At 46.1% G+C, this 6,359-nt stretch overlaps 1 pseudogene; it reads left to right on the forward strand.

Moving 5' to 3' along the window:
- Positions 1-6,003: 6,003 nt before the first annotated feature.
- Positions 6,004-6,121, forward strand: LOC126413347 (5S ribosomal RNA; annotated as a pseudogene).
- The last annotated feature ends 238 nt before the right edge of the window (positions 6,122-6,359 follow it).

Below are 6,359 nucleotides of genomic sequence, written 5' to 3' on the forward strand. Positions count from 1 at the left end.
GAGATATAGGACTATAGTTCTGCACATCTGTTCGACGTCTCTTCTTGAAAACGGGGATGACCTGTGCCATTTTCCAATCCTTTGGAACGCTACGGTACACCGCTGCAAGAAGGGGGGGGGGGGGAGGCAAGTTCCTTCGCGCACCCTGTGTAAAATCGAACTGTTATCCCATCAGGTCCAGCGGCCTTTCCTCTTTTGAGCGATTTTAATTGTTTCTCTATCCCTCTGTTGTCTATTTCGATATCTACCATTTTGTCATCTGTGCGACAATCTAGAGAAGGAGTAGACTACAGTGCAGTCTTCCTTCGTGAAACAGCTTTGGAAAAAGACATTTAGTATTTCGGATTTTAGTCTGTCAGTACCATTTTGGCCACAGAGTGTCTGGACATTTTGTTTTGATCCACCTACCTTTGACATAAGACCAAAATTTCTTAGGGTTTTCTGCCATGTCAGTACACAGAACTTTACTTTCGAATTCATTGAACGCCTCTCGCATAGCCCTCCCCACACTACACTTCGCTTCGCGTAATTTTTGTTTGTCTGCAAGGCTTTGGCTATATTTATGTTTGCTGTGAAGTTCCGTTTGCTTCCGCAGCAGTTTTCTAACTCGGTTGTTGTACCACGGTGGCTCTTTTCCATTTCTTACGATCTTGCTTAGCACATACTCATCTAACGCATATTGTGCGACGGTTTTGAACTTTGTCCACTGATCCTCAACAGTATCTGCACTTGAGACAAAACTTTTGTGTTGAGCCGTCAGTTACTCTGAAATCTGCTTTTTGTCGCTTTTGCTGAACAGTAAAATCTTCCTACCTTTTTTAATATTTCTATTTACGTCTGAAATCATCGTTGCAATAACCGCTTTATGATCGCTGATTCCCTGCTCTGCGTTAACTGTTTCAAATAGTTCGGGTCTGTTTGTCACCAGAACGTCTAATATGTTATCACCACGAGTCGGTTTTCTGTTTAACAGCTCAAGGTAGTTTTCAGATAAAGCACTGAAAAAAAAAAATATTTCACTGGATTCTTTGTCCCTGCCACCCGTTGTAAACGTTTGAGTCTCCCAGTCTATATCTGGAAAATAAAAATCTCCACCCAGAACTATAACATGGTGGGGAAATCTACTCAAAATATTTTCCAAACGGTGGAAACAAACGGCAATTCATTGAGTGACGTCACACCTCCTCTCCACCGAACAAAATGTTCAAAGCCGCACCCTCAGCTGTTAAAATCATGGAGACAGTCTTCTGGGACTCTGAAGAGGTTATTCTGTCTGATGTCCTCCCTCATGGTGCAACGATTAACTAGGAAGTGTATTGTGGTACCACCAGGAAACTGAATAAACGACTTCAACGTGTCCGTCGTCATAAAAATGTAAACAAACTTCTTCTTCATGATAACACAGAGCCTCTTACAAGTCTGCGCGGTTCTAGGCGCTACAGTCTGGAGCCGAGCGACCGCTACGGTCGCAGGTTCGAATCCTGCCTCGGGCATGTTTAAGTAGTTCTAAGTTCTAGGGGACTGATGACCTCAGGAGTTAAGTCCCATAGTGCTCAGAGCCATTTGAACCAGTTTGAACAAGTCTGCGGGCCCGAGATGATGTCACAAAACTTCATTGGACTGTTCTCCCTCATCCACTCTACAGCCCGGATCTCGGACCTTCCGAGTTCCATGTGTTTGTTCCAATGAAGGATGCACTCCGCCGAAAGTAATACGAGGATGATGAGAGGTTATCGATGCAGCAAGAAGCTGGCTGCAACCTCGACCAATAGTGATGCACCACTTGGTCATACAGGCATCCCCAGTAAGGTGTTTCAAGGCCGTCGTATTGGATGGAGATTATGTTGCAGCCCAAAGAGTGGGGAATGATTTGGTGGATTGGAATGCTGAAGAAAACCAACCTGCTTTAAAAAAAATAATAATTACATTTTACATTACTTGTAGAAGTGTCAAAACAAAATGACACAGTGTTGATATCGTGGACTGTCGTGTAGCAGTCCGTCTTATCATCTGACGGAGAGTGACCCTGAGACAAACAATACTGAGTAGATGGAAGGGTACAGCAACACCGCACCATCGTACTACATAGTGGTTAGGTGAGACAAACACTTGCAATGAGGCCAAACTATCAGGTACGAGGAACGACGTGGCAAGCCGTTCTCTTTGTGAAGAACTGAGACTCACAAGAAGACCGGCGAATCGCAATGCACGCAGTACCTTAAAAAGTGAAAACTAGCTATGGATCAGTTTTCAACATCTTGCACGACATTTTGACCATGAAGCAGTTCGCCAACCGCTGGGTTCCGTGAGTTCCGTGACAGTTCACGTACAAAATACCAGGCGAACCGCAGCAGCAACGAAAATATAGCTGCTGTCTTAGGCTAATCTGGTTGCCTTGTTTCATCACGTACTCACTGTGAACGAGTGCTTTTTGCATCGCTACGATCGCCCGTCAACGGAGCAAAACAGCCAGTTGGAAACATATGGATTCACCAGCGCTGTAAAAGGTGAAGATATGACCAACATCGGGAAACTAGATGATGAGAGTCTTGTAGGAACTGAAGTGGTGCAGCTCTAATAGATTATGTTCGTAAGGGGCAGACCATCAGAGGAGCATAAGACAGACATCATCGGCTATCAACACGAAACACCGCGGGAAGCTGCCAAAAGGCGTGTTTTTGTGTCTCGACAACGCCGCAGCTCATTTTTCACAGGAAATATGCTGCTTCTTAGGGATATCCAATTTTTGCTTCACTCTGTAATGACACAGTAAACTCCAAGCAACAATCCACATTTAAAATACACTCACGGAAAAAATTGCATCATCAAGAAGTTGTGCGACATAAACGAAAGTTGGTATCTGTGTTTCTACATCTGAGAGGTGGGGTCTGTTAACAATTTCAAGCCACTCGCAGCAGAGCGGCGCCAGCAGCGCCAGTGTGAGCGTGCAAATCAGGTTTGCTTTAAATACACTCTGTAAAGCTCGTGAGCGTTACTTTGAGATTGGACATAGTGACCTGATGTTAGCCAGCGCCTCACCGAGTTTGAACGAAGTAGTTCAATAGAGCTACGGGGAGCTGGATGTTCTTTCTGCGATATTGCACCAAGCCTTGGCAGGAATGTAACCACTTTGCGTGACTGCTGGCAGCGGTGGTCACCAGAATGTACGATCGGAAGTATTCTTCTGGCACAACGTACTGCATCTGCAGCAGCAATTTGAGCACCAGTCACAGAAGAAATTGTCAAAAATCGGTTATTTCAAGGACAACTCCGAGCCAGACGAACTGTAGCCTGAATTCCACTGACCCAAACCATGGCCACCTGCGACTTCTACGGAGACAAACGAGAGCCCGTTGGGGAGCAGGTTGTAGGTAATGAGTAATAATAATGAACGTATGTCATTGGTGGCCGGGAGACCCCTCGCGGGGCGGTTCGGCCGCCGCTCCACAATTTTTTTAACGCCACTACGGCGACTTGCTAGTGAATGAGAATGAAATGATGATGAAAGACACATAACACCCAGTCGGGGCAGAGAAAATCCCTGACCCCGCCGGGAATCGAACCCGGGACCCCGTGCGCGGGAGCGAGAACGCTACCGCAAGACCACGAGCCGCGGACAGGTTGCAGGTGTGTTGTGGTTTCTGATGCAAGGTGGTTCTGCCTCAGTGCCAGTGATGGCCGTGTGTCTTTTGCAAGGAGGCCAGTTGAGGTCATGCAAAACACCGTTTCTGGACACTTTGGATCTACACCTAGAGTTGTGGTCTGGGGTGAGATGTTGTATGACATCACCAGCAGTCTCTTGGTTACCCAACGCACCCTGACTGCAGATCTGTACATTAGTCTAGTGATTCGACCTGTTGTGCTGCCAGTCATGAACAACATTTGTGGCGGTGTTTTCCAACAGGATAACGCTCGCCCACATATCGCTGTTGTAACCCAACACACTCTACATGTTGCCTTGGCCTACTTGGTCATCAAATCTGTCTCCATTCGAGCACGTAGGGGACATCATCAACTTTCGACAACGCCAGCTCCATCCAGAAACGGCATTAACCGTCGCTGTATTGATTGAACAAGTGCAGTAGGCATGGAACTCTATCCCACAAATTGACATCCGGCACCTGCACAACGTAATTCCTGCACGTTCACTTCTATTCAACATTCTCGCGATTACACTGATTATTATGGCACTAGAATTTCACATTTACAATGGCATATCTCATACTTAAATTAACCTGTGATCTTGCAGTGTTAATCTGTTAAACATGTTACCTAGACAAACGTAGTCTCGAAATTTCATCACTATACATTAATTATTTTCCGGTGTTGCGATCTTTTTTCCGTCAGAGCATACACTCACATTCCATAGAGTAATGCATAAACTATTCTTCGTACTATCATCCACCACATTTTAAATAAGATGTCTGATGTAATTTGTGGTGTCACCGCCAGACACCACACTTGCTAGGTGGTAGCCTTTAAATCGGCCGCGGTCCGTTAGTATACGTCGGACCCGCGTGTCGCCACTATCAGTGATTGCAGACCGAGCGCCGCCACACGGCAGGTCTAGAGAGACTTTCTAGCACTCGCCCAGTTAGACAGCCGACTTTGCTAGCTATGGTTCACTGACAAATTACGCTCTCATTTGCCGAGACGATAGTTAGGATAGCCTTCAGCTACGTCATTTGCTACGACCTAGCAAGGCGCCATTACCAGTTACTATTGATGCTGTAAAACATGTACCGTCAAGAGCGATGTTCACCAATTACGAAGTAAAGTTAAGTATTCCAGTAGTTACGTACTTCCTTTGCTACTATAAATTCCTTGTCCTGTTCCAGACCTCACGCCAGCCTGCGTGAGCTTAAACGCGTGCCTTTCGGCTTCCTCCTAGTGGATTGGCTGTCTTGCCAGTCCACAACATAATTCAAAATATACTTCTGTTGTAAACCTTACAGTATAGCTTGTTAGTGACGTAGGACAGTTCGTATAGATGTTTCCATCTTTTTTATGAAGGATGCTGCAATTGTAAGTTTTGTTATTTTTGTGGTGCGTTTTATATAAAGTTAAACAATGATGAAACAGTAGAGTGTGTTAATGAGAAAAACAGCTGGATTTTTTCTTTGAGCATACCTTTCGATAACCTATATCGAGAGAAAATATAAGCAGTATCTACTTTGGAGTGCTATTTAACACGGAAGTTCGCTACATTTTACTCCACCTAATTTTCTGCCAATATCACTACAACCTATGAAAGTCTATTAATAGTCCCTTACTCACTGAACAGTATCTTTTGCTGTAGTAACAGTGCTACCTCTGTATGGCTAGTAAATAGACGGAATGCGTGTGTGCATGGATGTGTAGTTATTATTAGGCATGTGATTATACATTACCGGAAAATAATTAATAAATTTGGAAAGACCAAGCCGATTTGCATCCGATAACGACGTATGCAACCTGGGTGATTGTAAATGTACCGATAATTGTTTTATCGTCCGCCAACAAATAGCATAGTGTTATAGCTATCATAGCGCCGTTGTGTCTAGCTATTAATAGGGAATGCTCACAGAATGGTTCAAATGGCTCTGAGCACTATGGGACTTAACTTCTGTGGTCATCAGTCCCCTAGAACTTAGAACTACTTAAACCTAACTAACCTAAGGACATCACACACATCCATGCCCGAGGCAGGATTCGAACCTGCGCCCGTAGCAGTCCCGCGGTTCCGGACTGAGCGCCTTAACCGCGAGACCACCGCGGCCGGCAATGCTCACAGCCAGAAGGCTCAGTGTAGTACAGATATCTGCAGCAGGCAGGCAACCACACAATGGGGGTGCACTCAACAGGCAACTGAGCGCGTTTGAAAGCTGTCCGATTGTGACCTTCTGAATGGGAGGAAGTTCCTTTCGGAGAACTGCCACACAAGTTGGAAGTTCTGCGTCAGTTTTGAAAAGATGCTGGTGTCAGTGGTCGCGTGAACATTCGCACACCTGTAGATGAGGTTCTGGCAACGGCCTTGCCACAGTGGATACACCGGTTCCCGTGAGATCATCGAAGTTAAGCGCTGTCGGGCGTGGTCGGCACTTGGATGGGTGACCATCCGGGCCGCCGTGTGCTGTTGCCATTTTTCGGGGTGCACTCAACCTCGTGATGCCAATTGAAGGGATACTCGACCGAATAGTAACGGCTTCGGTCAAGAATACCTTCATAACGACTGGGAGAGCGGTGTGGTGACCCCGCGCCCCTCTTATCAGGATCCGCCACTGAGGATGACACGGCGGTCCGATGGTCCCGGTAGGCCACTCGTGGCCTGAAGACGGAGTGAGTGTAGATGAGGTGCTGGACGTCGTAGCTTGCACAGA

This window comes from Schistocerca serialis, chromosome 7 (genome assembly GCF_023864345.2).
Source record: "Schistocerca serialis cubense isolate TAMUIC-IGC-003099 chromosome 7, iqSchSeri2.2, whole genome shotgun sequence".
NCBI classification, from domain to species: domain Eukaryota; kingdom Metazoa; phylum Arthropoda; class Insecta; order Orthoptera; family Acrididae; genus Schistocerca; species Schistocerca serialis.